This window comes from Fistularia commersonii, chromosome 14 (genome assembly GCF_037954325.1).
Source record: "Fistularia commersonii isolate RoL2024-O1a breed Wild chromosome 14, RoL_Fcom_v1.0, whole genome shotgun sequence".
NCBI lineage: Eukaryota > Metazoa > Chordata > Actinopteri > Syngnathiformes > Fistulariidae > Fistularia > Fistularia commersonii.
Genome location: NC_141297.1, coordinates 13524531 through 13545469, shown reverse-complemented (window position 1 = coordinate 13545469; position 20939 = coordinate 13524531). Strand labels below are relative to the sequence as shown.

At 40.1% G+C, this 20939-nt stretch overlaps 1 protein-coding gene across 5 annotated transcripts in view; it reads right to left on the bottom strand.

The window, feature by feature from the left end:
- LOC147227339 (plexin-A1-like) overlaps positions 1–20939 on the bottom strand; it is a 299109-nt gene that overhangs the window by 208282 nt on the left and 69888 nt on the right. The window lies entirely within an intron of this gene.

Below are 20939 nucleotides of genomic sequence, written 5' to 3'. Positions count from 1 at the left end.
CTGTAATTAGCTAATGTTCCTCGCAGCCTCACTGTGATGTTTGTTGAATCAAAATGAAGTTCAGCGCAAGGTCAAGAGTTCAGAGAACTGCGTAACACTCATGCACCCATGTATACATGTGCATGAGCTCTCTCACTCTCTGGCTGTCATACACTCACTCTTTCTCATACACCCATACACACAAACACACACTCACACAATCACACTTCAGGCAGCTGGTGAATGTCAGTGTGGTCAAGAAACACTGATAGCCTCTGTTCCTTAGACTTTTGCCTGGTGTACAAGAGACAGCATGGTTCTTATATGAGTGCACACACAAGCGTACAAAAAAATAAAAGATTCAATAAAAGGCTTGCCAAAATCCTAACTCATTCTTTAGGTTACTATAAAAAGACATGAGACAATGATATCCTTTCAAAAGTTTATAGGACTTTAACTGGATTAGAGGCATTTTACAGATAGGAAAATAGTGTCTTAGCTCAATACATCCCCTTTGCAGCCACTGTGGCTTACCAGCATTATGCAAATTAATTTATTGAGATGCAATGTGCTATAATGTGATGTTGGCAAGGAACAATAAGGAGTAATCATATTTGTGGAGTATGGGTGTAGAAATCAAACAAGGGTTTTTATTATCCAGCGATCCCTGATCCGATAAGCCGTTATCACTCCACTTCACAGCAATGCCTTCAAACAAGACAGAAGAAAGCCCAACCAAAAGCTCTTGCATTCTCTCTCCATTCAACACAGACAAATCTGGATTTACCACTGCCATTGTGCCATTGTCATTTGTAATTAAAATGTAGCTGATGATTTGATCTTTATGATCAGTCTTTTAGTTATTTTCTCACAGTAACAGCAGGAGACTGATCTGTGTGTGAGTGTCAGTAGGACTGACATCAGACTTGCAATGGCATGTGTCTCTGCTCCATGTTTTGAAACTGGCTATATAAGAAATGTCTTTATTATCTTCTTTGCCTCTAGTGGGGATGGGGTCAAAAAGGGACATAAAAGAGATGCACAAACAGTGGTCCCTGCATTGTCTCGATGAGGGTTTTTATGTTTGTGATTGTTTTGCTGCTCTTACTGCTGCATGTCCAGATGCCTCAGATGATTATATTTTTGTCATTTTCTATCATTCATCAGCTGCATGGCAATGGTTTTTCCAATAAATAGACACTAAAGAGGCCAGAGTTACCGGGGATGAGAGAATGCAGAGAGCAGACCTGGGCACAGACAGGAAACAATCAATCAAACACAACCCCTCACCCCATTCCTCAGCTTCCCCTTCATTTCTTTCTTTATTAAATTTCCTCTCTGGGGCTCTTTGACCCCGGTGTTCCCTGAGGTCCATACACTCCAAAAGTGAAACTTTGCTTTGCCTTTGAACCCAGTCTACAAGTTTTAGCCTTGGGGATGGACCACTATTGTATTATTCTTTTGCTGGTGGTGGTTTTTTTTTTGTTTTTTTTTTCTTCACAACAACAATGAACATGAGTAGTAGGTTGAATATACTTGAATATAAATGCAACTAAAACACAGCAGATGTCTTGAATATAAATAATTCATTTTTTAATGACAATAGGTATAAAACACACGAATAGCCAATATGCAAAGACAAATATGTGTATCTCAAGAATCCAGATCTCAGGGCACACCAATCATCACTTTCCAATGGCCTCAACTCCTTCTGCACCCTATATGATAATGACAACAGCTCTCAGCTGAGAGAGCCCTTGAGTCCTTTTGAAAACTAAGATCAACACAGTGCCTGGACCAGACAGGATCTGCAGACAGTCCCATAAGCACCGAGCAGTTGGGAGGAGAATTCTAACTCCTTTTCAAAACCTCTCTCGCCTCCAGCAAAGTGCCCCAAAAGTGAAAGCACTCAACAGTGATTCCTGTCCCAAACAAGGGTACCACAAAGGTCCTGAATGACCTCGGGTCTGTGGCTCTCGCCTCTCTGGTGATGAAAGCCAATGAGGGAATCGTAAAACCTCACATCACCAGAGTAACACCAGAGCAAAACACACAAGACCAAGGAGATGATAGTGGACATGAGGAAGGAGAGGAGACCTCATCACACACTGTTTCTCCAAGGCAGGGATGCCCACCCTTTTTCACCTTGTGAGTTACTTTTCAAATGACCATGTGAAAATGATCTACCGCCACTAAAAATGCTAAATATATATGTATTTATATATCTACTGAGTAGACTTAACACTATAAATGTTTGTGGATCTTGTATAACTGCATGAATCCTTATGGCACACTACAACAGAGTGCTTTTTTGGTAAATACCTCATCCTGATGACTTGAATGGAGTCAGCAGCATAGTTGAAGTTACCTGTGAGAAAAATCACGGCTGCCCTGGCAGCTGGGATTTTAGTTCCTTCACCTTTCTCCTCCTCAGCTCTCTGTTCGGAGGGAAGTGTCGTAGTTTTTTTGAACAGTCTGAAAATGCCGCTCCACATTTCCCTTTTTTGTTATAGCGATGGCAGACTGGCAGATGAGGCAAACACCCTTTTAAAAGGACATAGTAAAAATAAAAAGTCCACCTCCCATTCAGTATGGAAGTGATATGCTTCAGTCTTTTTACTTGGTTCAGCTCCCCCACTCATTTTTATATCCATAAGTTCAGGGGACATAAATTGGAGGCTAACTCGCTAGCTTGCTAGAACGCGCCGCTATGTGCACATGCGCAGGGACGCCTATGTCAGAAAAGGTCAGATTGGACAGACCAACTCTCAGTCAAGAGACAAATTTCATAGTGAGGTGGATCGACTGACGTCTACGTTTTAATGCCATGCGATCTAATCGACCGGTAGATCGCGATCGACATATTGGGCACACCTGCTCCAAGGTCTTCAGGTTGAGAGGGTGAGCAGCTTCAAATACTTGCGTGTCCACATAAGTGAGGGCCTCACCTGGTCCCCCAACACCATGCAGACGGTCAGGAGGGCTCAAGAGCAGCTGTACTTCCTGAGGAGGCTGAGGAGTCTTGGCATGTTGCCTAAGATCCTCAGCAGCTTCTGACCAGCTGCATCACTGTGTGGTGCAGCAGCACCACTGCTCTGGACCGCAGACGCCTGGGCAAGTGGTAAAGACGGCAAAGAGGATCAACAGAACCCCACAGCCTTCTCTGCAGAGCATCTACCACCGCAGAGTCCAAAGGAGAGCTGCCTCCATTGCCAAGGACCACGCCCAGCCCCAACATGGACTATGCACACTCCTACAGACTTAAACAGCTGACACTTATTCTTCTTGCACATGTAAAGTCTACTGCCCACTTGAATTGCACTCATCCTTGCACTTGAACTTTGTGAGTTACACACCAAGCTGCACTCAAATGTCTTATTGCACTGCCACTGTTCTATTGCACTGATCATATTCATATCTATAATTATATTTATAATAATGTTTCCACTCTTACTATCAGCACATATCAAAATCCACTGCACTCAGCAAAGTAGAAAATTTCACTGTACAGGGAAACACGTTTCTAAACTGTACATGTGACAATTAACTCTTTGAATCTTGAAACTAACTGAACCCCTGGTCGGTCCTCTACAATTTGCCTACTGCACAGCCAGAAGGGTGGATAATGCTAATATATTCATCACTGACTCAATCAAAAAAAAAAAAAAAACCTGGAAAACCCCCACAACTCCTTCAGGCTCCAGTGTTCACACTTCTCATCCGCCTTCAATGCCCTGCAACCCCATATAATGGTCAAGAAGCTGATGACCTGTTTCCACCTCAACCATCAACTCATCTAGTGGAACATCAGCTTCCCTACCAACAGGTCAGCGGAGGCGCTGGTTAACAACACATTCTCTGACAACCTCTTCATCGGTTCACCACAAGGCTGCATCCTGTCATCCCTGCTCTTCAACCTCTATACAGATGATTGCTGCTCCACCCATCCGAACTTGCACCTGGTGAAATTCATTGATGACACTGTTCTCCTGTCCATACTGCCTGGCATGGTAATCCACCATGTTGCAACTCACAGGGACTCCGCACAGTGGTACATAACTTCCTGCTTCCAGCAGAACATGGGTAGGACCAAGGATATGGTAGGGACCATCTACAGCAGATAAAGCTGGCTGAGGCAGTCAACACATCCATCCAGGGGGAACTGGTAGAAACAGAGGAGTACATATAACTGGGCACTGGCTTTGACAGCCTCATCAGCGACAATACCTGCTCAGGAAGCTAAGGTAATAAGTGTAACTCTGCTAATTTTGTTGTATAGCTGTTCAGCTCATCACAAAGGTGTAGTTTTCTCTCTGGCCATTGTACAGATGTGCAGATATGTTGTGCAACTGTTTGTCTACATTTACAGTCTATTATACAGTTGTACAGTTTCTTTATAAGTGCTGGATCCTTTCTCTGATTTTAATGCTACCCCATGTGCCCCCTGATTGCCCCTAGGGGGCAAATAAAGTAATAAACATGAAAGGATGGCCTTCTCCTCAGCAGATCTTACAGCATGCTGCATCAAAAAGTAACATTATTTCAAAGTAATTTTAGTCACCTCCTACTACAATAGTAACCCCAAGGTGTAAGCTAGCAAGCTACTAGATTTCAACAAGATGGGAACTTAAAACAACTTTCAGCACATTTTTAATGATTGGAATTAGTATGGCAAGTCCTTCATAGACTGTGACCTGCACAGTGCGTCGGAAGACCATGACCTGCACGGAGCACTGACCTCAACACCTTTGGGATCAAATTAATACAGAAATGCAACATAATCAACCAGGCTCCAGCATCTAGCATGAATTCTTCCCAGAAGAGCAGGGCTGTTACAGCAACAAATGAATGACGGTGGTTATAAAACTAAACATTACATATGTGTGTGATGTTTGGGTGCCCACATATTTCTGAAAGCTCATAAACTATGCAAGAGAATGCTGTCCAAGAACCTGTTATCCTTCTGTCTCCTACTATTTCTCCTCCATAATCCCACTCTCCACATTCTGTCATCTGTCTGGCAGAAGAAGAGAAGGAATGACAGAGGATGAGAAAAAAAGATGAGGAAGAAAAAGAGGAGGGAGAGAGAGAGTGAGAGACAGAAAGAATTGGCTGATGTGCAGACTGGGCTGATAGTGGAGGATGTGGAGAGCCCTCTCATCCCTAATCCTCCACAACACACACATATGCTCACACATCATGCACGCACACACGCACACGCACGCACTCCTCTGTGCTCTCACCTCAAAACCTCAATCAGACTATTGCTATGAACCCCTCGCATATTTCAAATATGTGTACAATACTTCAATATCTAATATGTGTATAATAGTTCCGTTGAATAACCAAATAAATGGATAAGTTATTTAATTACAAGTAAACTCATGCTATTGTTTATCTTTATTGTGAGCATTTTAATGACGGAGGCAAGTTTTAAGTTTTCTGATGAGTATAAAAATACTGAATTAAAGGAACAAAAGAGACAAAGCCCATGAAGAAAAAAATGGTTTGAAAAGTATACTACTGTGACGTGTCCGTTGAAGTTATCATATGAAGCATTATAAAATTAAAAAATCAATTTGAACATTATTTTGATTTGACACACTTTTTATACGCAGAATGATTCCTCCTACAAGCTTCCAAAGACTCTCGGTCAGCAAAGCTGGCAAGAAGAAAGCCAGAAGTAGAAAACAAGGATATCTTGTCACTTAGGTAGTGGAACACTCGCTGACAGTTTCAACACCATACCTGCTGAGGGCTCAAAGTTACTGATATGGAATTAATGAACATTAAACCCATGACAATTGTCAGACCTAAATATTGGGACATCCCAGGCAGCCTCTGGATTGTGATTGGCCGAGGGGTGAGGTATGTAAATGAGTCAAGGACTCTGGGATGTGGGATACAGACAAATGGGACTTCTAGAACTGTTGAAAGACAGTTTGCTGTGTTAGGGTTTGTACAGTTATGCGTGTCTTATGTTGTAAACTAGTTTTTAAATGTTAGTGTTTAAACTGTGAGTGAAATAGATGGGCAGTTCAGTTGGATTTGGCCATTTTTCTGTTGTTTGTGTATGAAATACAAGATTGACCAAACAATACTTCTGCCTCGCCATATGGACAGATCAAAAGCCAAAACTCTGTGTTGATATAATACTGAGGTATGTTTTGCTATGTCTCCCATTGATTTCACAGTACAAGACAGGAAGTGCTTGATGCACCCAGTAAGATGCTCCTGATGTATTTGAGGAGGTCACAAGATGAGATTTTTACTATATCCTCCTCCACCACAGATATGACGCTGCTGAATTCATGCAGAATCCTAATTCTGATCCCACTTCTAACAACAAAGTAGTGACCTGTGGGTATTTCTCTTTAGATGAGGCAAAACTATTGCTCAGTCAGCCTTTTATTTAGAAGTCACAGAACACATGACAATGGATGAAGCCCATTCCACTGGCCATCTACTCCACTTACAACTTTAATTACAACATTGTACAGATAAAACCAAACAACCAACACATAGCTATCCCTCTTTCAACAGTTACAATGGCCCATGGTCTTTATCACGCATCTCACAGTCACATCCAAGAGGAAACATAGTATATATATATATATATATATATATATATATATGTGTGTGTGTGTGTATACATATACATACATTTACATTTATATACATATGTATATATGCACATATACCTACATATATATATATATATATACATATGTGTATATATATACACACACACACACACATATATATATATACATACATACATACATACATATGTATATATATAGTTGTTTTATCAGTGTCCTCTACTTTTCATCAACAGCTCAGCAACTGTACATGGTAAATGGACTCCACTTATACAGTGCTTTCATCACCTTGTGGTTTCAAAGCACTTTACACTAGACCTCACATTACCCATTCACACACAAATTCACACAACGGTGGCAGCAGAGGTACTATTCAAGGCATTGACTTGACCAATTAGGAGCAACTGAGGGTTAAGTGTCTTGCCCAAGGACACCTTCGCATGCAAAAAGGAGCCATGAATCGAGCTGCCAGGCTTCCTATTGGAGGAGCTGCTGCTTGACCAACTGAGCCAGAACTGAGCCCCTGCGAAATGATGTCCCTTTAAAAGTCCTTAAAAAGGTGAAGGCTTTTAGTTTACAAAAGAAAGGCAAGGTAGTCTCTTTTCTGTGTTAATTAACTAGATGACTTTCCTCTTTCAATAGGCCTGTAAATCCCATGCTATTCTAATAACATGAGTATTCTCCAATCTCCACCACGTTACTAAGTAGGCCCTTGGGACACCAGGGGGTGTATATATAAAAGTAGCAGTGGGCCCCCAAGGAGTATGTGGAGAATTGTAATAAAACCAAAGTTTATTGATCATAAACCATCCGAATATTATTCCCCAAACATATACCAGCTTAAAGCCACTAACAAAGTATTTGTCACTCCGCTTGAGTACATGCATGATGTCTATGACCCTTACTGTGGGAACTTTTGGTGGTTACATGAAATGGCTAAATCCATTCAATATTATTAACAGTAGCACTACTACTAGGAGTAATTTGAGACTGAAGTGTTATTATCATGCTCTTTTATCTTAACTGTGGTTCCATGGGGGACTCTGTTTTCAGCTTTGTGAGGAAGTCATCTGTTACAATGTCCAGAATCAGACAGCCACGTGATCCACTAACCTACTCTGTCGTCTCAAGGGTCTCCCGGTTTCATTTACCACCTCGCTTCAAGAACTCATCGATTAAATGTCGTGATGCAAGGTCAGAATACAGACATTCAACACACTCATTCGCACAACCACCTACCCACATCAAATTGTAAACAAAATTTGTGAAATGGGATGAAAATCATGCAGTCACATTTTTTGTAAACATAAAAAATATAGACAAACAGATAGATAGACATACAGACTGACATCTAGACCGAGCTGATCTGATTACACTGATTATACAAAGTTACCTGCTATTCATTAAAAAGGCTTTGTAGAGCACATGTCAATGTTGGTTTATAAAGGTGAGGTGGATTTCAGAGAAAACAACAACTCAATATTTATTCATCCCAAAATTACAACTACAAACGTACTTATGTACTGTGAATTTCCAAGCATGGAAATTCTCCGCACTCATTTCAGATTGGATTCAATATTACGTCCATTTCATCTGAACCTAAACTTTGACTGACAAACAATAGAACCAAGACTTCAACTCAATAAAAGGTTTATGTCAGTAAAAGGATTTCAAACAATTATTGTTTTATCCATTCTTGATCCTTTCATCCAGTCCATTCTCTCCCTTTCATTATTCTACTCTCCATTACTGTGCTATATCCAATTCAGATATCCCAAGAGCATTGTAATCTGATGTAATCTGGCAGATTAACATCACCGCTTAGCCTGATCGGTGGAGGGTTCTGAATAGGCCTCAAATGCTACCCATTTTGCTTCTTTGCTTTGTGCTCATGTGTTTGCACAAAAATAAATCGACCATATATAAAATGTACAACAAATATGTAATGTATATAGACAGTTTGGAGCTCAAATGTAATGAAATGGATAGTAATATTAATTTATGAGACGCAGGAGAGAAATAAACGGAATATTATATCCAAAGTATTCTCAAGGCAAAATGTACTTTTTTTTTTATTTGAGCACAGTGAAGTTAACATAAGGTACATATTGTTGTCTGATCTACAGTATGAAACGATTGGGATATGAGTTTAAAGACTAGCAGGAAAATGGGGGAAAAGATACGCCAAGTTGAGGGCCTGATGATCTTAAAGAGCTTAATAAGTCGAGCTGAGTTTAGGAGATGGTGAGAGCATTAGACTGAATCACTTAACACATATGCACAGCCACATACACACACGCACACACACGCACACACACACACACACACACACGCGGGTGACAAGACTAAGTGGATTAGGCATTTTCATTTTCAAGTATTAATAAGCAAGTTTTAGTGCGTTTGCAGTTGTGTGTGTGTGTGTGTTTGTGTGTGTGTGTGTGTGTAGGTTACTCCATGAAACACACAAAGCCTTAACTAACAACTTCTATACAATGTCAAGTACAAAAGAAAAATAATGTTTAGAAAAATCAGGATGTTACAATTACACTGCATAAATCCATAAAGCCACTGCTCTGATAAACATATTGTTTTGAGTGTGTAGCAGCTGGAGAGGGGAAGATATGTGTCCAGTCAATTAAGTTTTAATAAAAAGACTAAGAGGAATGTTCTCATCAAATAATATCAAAGCCGTTTAGAACTATGACTCCAAACATATGAAGTGGTATCTGGAATGTAATTTTCTTGCATTATGATCCATTGGGAAAACACTAACTCCATTAGTTCTGTTGTTACTGTCTCATTCTTTCAGTCGTCAGCCCATTCCCATTCATCCCTACTCTCTATCCTTCCTCCTTATATTCTGCCCCCATTCTCTATCCAAGCCTCACCCATCATTGGATTCTGCAACTCATCCTCATTTCCCTTTTGGATCCCCCCCCACCCCCACCCCAACCCCACTTATCATTTTCTTCCTCTATTGTCCCTCTGTAAGACTGTAACATCAGGCAGTCTGCCAAGTCACTGTACTCTTCAATTACAGAAAAGCTCAGAACCCCCCCCCCCACACACACACACTCACTCACACACACATACACACACACACAGTATTCATTCCTGCATATGTCCCTTAATCATATGTATACAAACACATACACATGCACCAACACAGGTACCATCTTCCCTAGATGTGCAAACGCAACAAAGACCTATCACCTGAATGCTTTGCACACTTCATACTGAAACCAAAAAGGGTGCAGAGCGATGGAACGTGTACTTTGTGTGTGTTGTATACCAAGTGTGTCCTAGACTACAACTTTGACACCAGTCTTGGTCATTCTCTTCATAGTGTAAAGACACAATGGAAGCTGCCCAACTCATCTCACACCTGAAATACACACACGAACACAAACATGTACACACACACTGACACACACACACACACAGTTAGGTATGCATGCATGCACACACCAGATGGTGGAGCATCAGCCCTGGTTGAGTCTTTGTCTCACGATCAACCAGCATATATTGGCTCGATAGTTTTCTGCCTGTAAGTTCTCTTATCTTTGCACCCATCTGTCTTAATTTACATTAATCATTTTTCAAATTTAATCCCGGAAAAACAATAATCTGGATTTTTTTCATTTACTCCTTTGCAGTGTGCGGAGAATAGAGACCACTGAGGAAGGGCAAGGAAAGGGAGTTGAACATTTAATGGAGGTGGCATAGAGAAGAAGGTGCAAAAGCGAAAAAAAGAAGATAAAGGTTATGCTTATCTGCACAGCAGTATTAGTTGATCAGGCAGAGCTCAATTAAATTAGGCAAGAAAAACTCTAAGCTTTCAAAATGATATATATATGGGACTACTCACTCTATATAGTGTATGTAACACTGGAGTGAGTAGTTCCTTAAACTTGGCACCCTCAAAATGTATTGTTCTTATACTGTTGTAACTACATTCCATTTTGCATGACAATTGCTGAAGCTGGAGATGTATCAAGCAATCTACAAATATGATTTGTGAACGTGTACAATTAAATACCTGCTCTCTAGCAAACATCAGTGAATACATCATCGTATTTTAAACAATGATGGATCACAATGATGACAGAAGACTGTAGAACCAAAACACATCATTAATGCAGTCTGATCGTATACATTCAAGACTTTATTATAGAAGAAAGTAACCATGTGTATGCGTTTGTGTGTGTGTGTGTGTGTGTGTGTGTGTGTGTGTGTGTGCGAGCAAACGCACATGCATTTATGAGAAATGAAGGAGATGGTATATGTGGAGTGAAGGGTCATTGTCCTTGATTGCAGAGGCCACTTGATGCATTAGATGTTCACTGATGCAATCAGGATGCTCACAAGAGTCCAAATCAGAAATCAGGAAGTTTCTAGAGAGCAGACAATCAATATCATAGAAATAATCAGGGACAATGCTCTCTGTCTCACTCTCAACCGTCTTATTTTCTATCTCATACATCCTCTTGACCGCAGCCAACTTTAAGTATTTGTCTGACCCTCTCTCTCTCCACCTTTCTCCCTCATTAACATGGGGTGCTGTCCTTGTGCCAAACTGACAGGCAGGCCGGGAATTAGACTAATACACACAGACAAGGACAATGACTGGACAGAAACCAATTACATTAAACAAGTTTTCATTGATAGAAATGTAAAAAAGCTATCTGCAAGGCAACCGGCATGATAACATTTCATTAATAATATACATGAATATAAAAAAAAAAATCCTAGGTAGCAGGTGAAATTAAATCTTTGGGGAAAAATGAAATGATGACTTCATGTAGAGGAAGAAATATGAAATATGCCATAGAAATATGGCAGCAACTTTGAGTCAGAAAATCTCCAGATATGCACCAAACATACTTCTGAACCTTTTTTCATACAATTACTAGCTCAAAGTCAAAGCGAGACAGAACGTAACACAAACTGAAATGAAGACAAATGAAATTGCAGACTATCCCACTATAATCTTAGATGAAAATTACATTTGCATTTCCTGTTCTTTCTCCTTTTCTGTCAAACTATGGGTTGCATTTGCCATTGGATGGTTCTCAATCCCAGTGAGGGGCTGGATTTATTTGCTTTTTTGCTTATTGTCTTTAAACAAGTATGATATATCAGTCAACACAGTTACACAAGAAATCTTGTATCAAGACTGTTGGTTTGATTGTTAAAGAATTTTGAGGATCATTAAATGGTTAACACACAAGTATCTTTCACATGAGAGGAAACAAATCATTGTCACGACATAACTGAATGAGGATGAAGTACGCCATGTGCGTTTGATAAGGTGACAGAAGGACCCTGTGTATGTATTAGTGTATGTGTGTTTGTGTTAATGGACAGACAGATGGGGCAGTCTAGAGGAACAGTTGAGAAAGGATTTACACTGCAGCTGCCCCTTTCTCTTCCTCTGCACCACATACACAAAAAAGCATTGGCACGTTTGTGTGTGTGCGTGCATGCATGCAAGCGTGTGTGTCTGTGTATTGGTGCCTTGGTGTAGCAGCTGCCATGGCATCAGGTAGGCAGCTCAAAAATCTACATGAGGAAAGCACAGCTGCTGCATATGTGAACAGACACAAAGAGTATGAGATTTTGCATGATCTACAGATCAGTATCATTCAATGAGTGATACCCACATTTAAACAAACAAGCTCAAATAAACATCTGCAGGCCTGTTGCACATGGTTGATCACACACACACACACACACACACACACACACACACACACACACACACACACACACACACACACACACACAGTCTATTCTCTTTCCTGCAAGTGTCTTCTAATAAAATGTAAAAGCGGCATCCTTATTTCCTACTAATCAGACAAACACGTACATATAAACATACGCACAGGCAGCATTTTCTGCTTTATGTTAGTTCTAACAACACGCACACACACACACACACACACACACACACACACACACACACACACACACACACACACACACACACACACACACACACACACACACACACACACACACACGGTGTGGCGTGTTCTTGATGTCTGTGTACTTCACCATTTTACAAATACACCTGCACAGAGGTGAATGAATGTACACACCAACCCGTGAACATACTACACACAAAACACAGCTACCCCCAACAGGCAGTCGTGCTCCAGATGCAAAGATACACAACTGCCCACCACCTCTTGTATCTGTGCAAACACATGTTGTGATGTGCAGGGTTTAGCCAGCTTGAATGAGGCCACTGGCACCTAACGCTGGTCATCAGCGTAACAGCTGCCTGACTACATTGCTGGCTGCTGCTGAATGACTGTGTATCTGTTGTTTGTCTGTACTTGTGACCAAATATGCCCTCACAGCCAGACACCCTGCATGCAAGGTTGTTGAGATACATATCTATAAGAGAGCCCAGATTTCTGCACTCCCCCAGACAGTACTTTCCCTCTGTATATGCTGTATTTATAAACTGAAATGTGCCATAGTGAGGGAAGAACATCCTGGATGACATCAGGTAGAAGTATAGTAGTCGTAGTCCAGACATGACATCTGTCCAGTCCACTAAGGTCAGTTGACTTCTCTGGCCTCGGGACATGGTTCTGTAGTTTATTGGTCGAAGTACGGATCATTGAATACCATACAAAAGGAGAACATTAATAATTGATGGGTCTAAGGCTGCAGTTGTTCATAATCAGATGTAAGAAACAGAAGACAAATCTGGAATTTCAATCATATATGACGTTGTCGCACACTTAAATCATGTCAAAAAAACAGAGAATTAGTAAAATGATACTGAAAATTCTGACTGAGAACTACGTTGATTTACTATACCATTTCCTTGTTCCTGGTAGGAGGTTTTTGATTTTATTTGTGGTTTTTTGGTTGTTTTTCTGACGCATGTCGAGCTGTATAGTAGAGTATAGTATAGCAGTGATAACAGGATTAACAGATGAGACAGAAGCTTGTATCGGGGCTGTTTCAAGTAAAAAGTGGAAAGAGCTGCAATCCAAACCCCACTCTGCTCTGACTACGTTTATCTAAATCAGAAAGGATTTTTTGCTGTCCTTACCACATCAGTGTCATTTTGAAATTACATCAGATTCAGGCATTTATGTCGGTCACCGGTGATTGGCAATGTCAGACTGAAAATTGAAAAGGAGCCCAAGGGGTTGACAGTTCCAGCTAATATTAGAAAAGTAGGGTAAGTTGATAAAAAATATCTTCAGCTGACATACAACAATATCCACAAAATATACAATAGTTCAATTTAACTTATAAAACGGGAGAAAATTTCAGATAAATGAATCCCCTGCTGTGTATTTCTTTCGGGTCAAGTGTTCAAGGTAGCTTACGAACAAGTGAATCATTTAAAATGACTTAAATAAAGAGCGTCAAATCACGCTTCCAAATCATCACATTGTAGATATGAGAAGCCTGAATTAAACATGTCATGTATGAGAGTTCTTGCCGTGATCTCCCCTACCCTTCCCGTTCCACCTTATCAAAGATTCATTAACTCACTAATATATCCATCTAGCTCACCATGCACATCATCCATCCATTAACACTGTACCATATTCCTCCACAGGGACAGATGAGATAATGCCCTGCTCAAGGACATAGGGGGTAATAAGTATGCAGTGATAGCCCACCTGGGAATTGAACCCACAACCACAATGGCACATTAGCAGTGACTGACTGAAAAAAGTCTGCATCCCAGAGGAGGCTGCTATTATCATTTACATTACTCTCAGCGCTAAGAACTGTTTGCCCTTTACTGCCAGAGAGAGTCTGTCTTCAAAATTTAAAATGCAGTCAAATTGCACAAGGGGAATGCAGTGATGTATACATTACATTAGTCTGTATGTACTGCACACATTCTCTGGTTTTTGGTTCAAATGGTATTTTAAACAGTCTGCCAAGGTCCCTGCCTCTGTTTGTTGCACATTTCATAAAGTAAAAGACTACATGCCGCTAAAATGCAAGAGTTGGGCCAACATTTTTGGCACCATGTTTCCATGACTTGGAACAACATGGCTGTTGATTTGGTCACCACACATTCCAAGAATGTCCTCCTGTCCTCCAAGAATGGGTCCCAGTTGCTTTTCAAAAGCAGAGTTCATGAAGTTCTGAAATAATTAGAATATTTAAATAATTTTTGGTCTTACAGTCACTCGGCCCTAATATGCTAAGATTTGCAAAGAAAATTACCTCATCTTGTTAAGGTGAGGATTACAAAGGTAGTATCCCAAGAATCTTCCAAAGGGAATATAAGCATACACAGATATTAATACAGTTTTTGTATACACACATTCTCTCTCTCTCTCTCTCTCTCTCTCTCTCTCTCTCTCTCTCTCTCTCTCTCTCTCTCTCTCTCTCTCTCTCTCTCTCTCTCTCTCTCTCTCTCTCTCTCTCTCTCTCTCTCTCTCTCTCTCTCTCTCTCTCTCTCTCTCTCTCTCACACACACACACACACACACACACACACACACACACACACACACACACACACACACACACACACACACACACACGTATATGTATATACATAGTTGAGTTCTCTATATATACATATACACACACACAAACATATATATATACTTAAATTACTCAGAGACACTAATCTTTTCAATTTTTCTTATCTGGCATCTAACTCTGGCCCTTTCTTAAAGACCATTAAAAATGCCTTTTGAGGAAGCTGCACCTTGTTCATATTTATTTTCATGTGTTTATTTTATTTTTCTGGGCAACGGAGGGCGGTGGGAATAGAAAGAGAGCGAGAGAGAAAACTAAAGGTGACATAGACAGCAAGAGGAAGTAGAGAGAGGTTGGTAGACAAGAAGACAGTAAGACTTGCGGAGTGTACCATAAGTGCAGAGAAGTACTGATGAGGAGAATTGGATGATAATTCAGTCAAACACAGTTTCAACCAACAGCCTTCCACTACCCGTTGAAGACTTGTAAATTGGTCTGAACTCAATTTCTATTCCAGCTTCCACAAGGAAGGTCGCACTATAACAATGTACAGACATAGTTACATATAATGTAATGTATCCACACTCTTTCCACTTACCTCTAATAATGTAAGTAAATTAGTTTGCACAGTTGTAATAATTTTTACACAGGTTCATATACAAGCAGGAAAACCACCCACAGCCAGACCAAACATTATCAATCATCACGATCAGCCTGGTGTTTTTTGCCATTTAACCAGACTGTGCAGCCGATGCGCTGCTTCAATCACAGCCTGCCACTTTAAATACTAGTACTAATTAGCATTCACATGCTAAATTACCTCCCATCTCATGTTCCCTTATTAGGCTTAATCATTCTGACAGATAGTTTTACTGCTGAGCTTCCACAGCCAATAGATGCAAAACCATCCCAAACAGATTGCGCATCAGATAAGATGAGAAATATCTTTCACAGACGTTTTTGAGAAAACATATCAACATTCTACTTATCCTCCATTGTCGATATTAAATTAATTTGAATAGTAATTAAAATATCAATTGCCATGCCAGGACAAAATCAACAAGGAATGCTTTAAGAAAAACAACAATATAAAATATGGCAGCAAATAGTGAGTGAGGAAAACCCCGGCATATTTGCTGCATTGATTTAAGATGACAATCATTGACTCACTGAGTAAATTTCAAATGTAATTTTACTTTTCACACACACACACACACACACACACACACGCACACGCACACGCACACGCACACACACACACAAATTCAAAAAGTTTTGTGGTTCGAGACACTAAATGGCCACTTTACAAACTGCATCAACACAAGACTATATATAAACTTTCACCAAGACAGGATGAATATATTATGTTATTTTATTGCTTGCACGCATTCATGCATAATAACTTTAACACCAACATACCATCAGGAAGTGGCGTGAAACTTTATACATCACTGCTCATTTCGGTAGATCGGACATGTGAACTCAAGAACTCAACACGTCATCATTTGAAAAGTCAACCAGAGGAAAAATCCCTGATGTACAATATTTACAGTGACTTAAAAGGTGAAACCGTATGAGATTATAGGACCTGTCATAGGCTGAAAACATGAGATTTCACTAATTCAGCAGAATAGTATGGCTATTGGCTGCTTGAAAGCTAAATAGATTGCAGTATTTCAACACTTTCCTGCCATAACAGCAGGCATACAGCTAAGATATTTCGCCTCGCACCCACATTAACTGAGTGGTGGTTGCAGATTTGATTGTTGTCACAAGCTGAGGCACTGTACTTTGGCAAACATTTATATGATCCATCTGTAGCTTTCTGTTTTCCTTACATCCCTCAAAGGAAACATGTTGAATTATATCAGAATGGTTAGATAATCATTCAGAATTCAACATTTAAAACTCATTTGCCTTACTGACAAACCTGAACTGCAGACAGAATTATACAGATATCCATTTTTTTTTTTTGTTATCACATGTAAAAATGTTTAGCCTCATGATGAACATTCTATCACAAAGTAGCTGGAAGGCTTAATTATAAATATTTTTGTTTGTTTGTTTTTGTTTTTTGACCAAAGAGTTAATGACGGAATACATCCAACTTTTCATTTGTTCCCCATGTGGTCAGACATCCACAGTATATATAAAATAAAAACTATTCAAGTATTCGGCTTCAATTCTACAAACTTCATAAATCTATTTAAATGGAATCATCGTCAAAGATGTGACGGAAATAACACAATTGAAACTGACTTCAACCAAGGGTGAAGTGAGTAACGGAAAGAATGACTCCCGGACAACATCTGGACAGCTGAGGATGAACCAAAATATAAATTTCCTTGGGAGGTGATACACTATTGGGCCCTGCCGCAGGTGCTTTTGTCGGTCCAGAGCGTTTTGTCAACATTATGGGTTTTAGAGAAACTCGAAATTACAAGAGCATTTGCACGGATGTAACGTAAATTTGGCAAGCTGTTTTACGTACGAGTACATATTAAACTGCAATGTTATTGACGCAAAGGTAGGAAGAAGCGGAGTGACTTTTTAGCCAATCAGAATGCAGAACACAATGCACGATGCAAATCCGTGAAGTAGCGAAACCGTGAAAAGTAGCGAAACCGCATTATAGCGAGGGATCACTGTATTGCAAAAGTGTCATTACCGACAGTTTGTTGTGTTATTAGCAAAGTGAAAGTAAAGAAAAAAGATAGAGTTAATGGGATGATTTATGTTATAGATTTGACAAACAAGCAGCAAAGACCATAAGAAGAGATGGGCCTGATAGCGATTTGTAGGAGACAGTCACAATCTGAGCACCAGGGAGGATGAACTCCAGGTTCACCTCAGGACCTCACCAAGTCTCAATGTCTTACTTGTCTCCCCCAGCCTGGCGTCAATCAACCAGTTGGCACAGTTACCTCAGCAGTGCTGTACTTCAACATGTCCTGTCACTCAGGCCATCTTCCAAGATAGAAAGGAAAGGGAAAAGTAATTGGATTTGCTGCTATCAGTGAAATGATGAAATGACATGAAACCATTTCCTACTCATCCACTACACACCTATTCGCTGTTTCAGAGTATATCTACCGTTCTCTGTCTAGCCTGATGTTTTTTTTTGTTTGTTTCTAAAATCTGGAAATACTTCAGGCTGTTGAGAGTTTTGTTTCATCTTGCCCGATACAGCTAGAGTACCTTGTTGTAGCAGGTAGACAAAAGGGCAGAATGAATAAAATGAATGAAATGATTTGCAGGTTTTTACCAAGATCTAAGGAGGCATTTTTAGAGTGTTTTTGGCGTATGACTCAGAAGGCAATTCGCCGTGCAGTTTCATTTTGATAAAAACTACTGGTTCCCCTGCTACGTATACCTTGTCTTCCAACAAATTGATGTACCCTGGCATAAAATCTGCAATCATCAAAGGCTTTGAACTACTGAGGAAGAAGAACAGCACATATCCCACACGGACAGTTCCTTTATGGCAGGCGTGTGACTGGTGGCTTTAACTTCAAGGACGGAGGCTCATGTTTGCCAGAACTGCATGCTACCTCATACAAATATGTCAAACAGCAGCACTGATGGGGATAGTGTTCACATCAAATTCATTAGTGAATTGCGTTGGTATGAGGGCACCTTACGGTTATGAGACTTTCAATTAGTCCCATATACAAAAATGTCACATCATATAAAATGATAAAAGAATAAAGATAGAAATAGAGAAATATATAAATAAATATCAAGCTCCATCAAATGTCATTGTCTCTACTTCCTCGCAGAATTATCATCTGTAAACAACAGTGTCATTCATAGATAGAAAATGGACCTGATTTGTTTGCTACATGTAATCGTGGCATATGTGTGATAGAACCAGAAAAGCTCAGAATTTTAGAGAATAAAAAATTGCTTGTGAGCAGAGGTAAATGATTTGAAGAGCTAGTTTGATACTTGATGCCTGAATATATTTGACTCAAAGCCACTGTGAAAAACACTGTAAAAACACTGAACAGTAGAGGTTAAATCTAAGCTCACCAATCTTGGCCTGCATCCACAATAATGTCACTAAAAACAACCCCTAAAGATACAGTTGAATGTCAAACCAAGTTTTCAAAATTGGGCTGTTAGATGTGGATGTCAAACCCTGGAATGCAGTATAACCACAAAATGTTCAAACATCCCTTTTACAAAGCACTTAAAAATAATCAGCAACTCTCTCCATCTGTCTGAAGTTCAAACAGGTAAAATGACAAAAATCCACTTCATTTACAGACAGAGCTTGCATCTCAGAGTGTTTTCACTCCCTTGAGGGAATCAAAATGCAGTCTTGTCACTTTAAGGTGACAAAACATGCTGTAGCAAGGTGAAACAACCCTAGATCTTGAAGTCCTGTTGTCTCTTGGGCAGAGAATATGTTGACTGTCATGTATCGTCTCAGTGTGCAGTTACGTTTCATTCTTCTTTTAAATCAAGACCTAATTATAATTTATCCTTTATTAATCCCCTTGGGGAAATGTGTTCTCTGCAATTAACCCATGGATGAACCATGAACAGTAGGCATGTCATCCAACAGCTCCAGGGGAGCGGTCAACAACACTTCGGCACACCAGGAGGAGCCAGGAATCGGACCAGGAATGAGACGATTGCTCTACCTCCAGCCCCACGCCGCCCCAATATGGTCTTCCATCCTCCTTCCAAATGCAAATGCTCCGTGCAAATCTTGATCTGTGATTTGAAAGCTGTCTTTGAAGCAGAAAGATGTAATCTAAAATCGCATCTAATCATTTTGCAAGATAGCATTAGCAGGCACCAATAGATGAAAAGTTTGTGAGGATGCTGCAGATTGCATCATTGATGATTCATTGCGGTTGGTTTCCTGTCTTGACAGTTTTCCGCACATGTAGATGACTGAAAGTTACTGCAGTATCTACATTGATTTGTATATGGCTGCTAGCAGCCACCACCTCCATATTCACCTTCCTCCCCCGATCTCCGAGCACAGGAAGACACGGCTTCTAAGGGGAAATGGGATTCCAATGAGCGGGATATCATCCAGGATCTGCTGACCCCACACACATACACAAATCATCTATCCGCACACACCACAGCCCAGGGGTCAGGCACAAGGACTACTGGGCTAGGTTTCAGTCGACTTAGCAAAACACCAGAGACAGGAAGTTGTTTAAGGCGGTGTGTGTGTGTGTGTGTGTGTGTGTGTGTGTGTGTGTGTGTTTATGTATGTGTCTGTGTATTTTTGTATGGAGCATATTGTCATTTAGTTTATAAAAGCAGTTGACAGCAATATTACAGCAACAAATATTCCATTGACTAAAGAAATACACAGGACTGATTGTCAAACTAAGGCTGCTGAATATTTCAAAAAGCGTCTCACTTAAATTTAACCTGAAATGAAAACATTTCAAAGGAAATGTAACCTTTTTGAAATAAAGCATCCCTCTAATAGAGTGAAGCCACTATCTTCATAAAAACAAATGCCAATTTAAAGTAATAAATGTGGCCGTATGCACGGAAGCTCTTCTTGTATTTTGTATTGCTGATTTATTCAGACTACAGCACACAGTCTATCTCATATAGAGATGTCATGCTGAGGAGAAAAATTAAGAAAAAATAAAAAAATAAATAACACAGAGGCCACTCAGTTAGACCTCAGATGAAGGAGCAGCTGGTTGGCACACACAACATGTGGTCTACTCTACATGGGTACTTGAAGAGCACACAAACACGTATCCAATAAAACTAGATACAAGACCGACAGAAGGACTGTTTTGTTGTATGTCTGCTGACCATAATGGCCAATTAACCATTGTGTGTGGTAAATGACTGATTTGACACATCTATTGGCAAGAACAAGAAAAAAACAGCT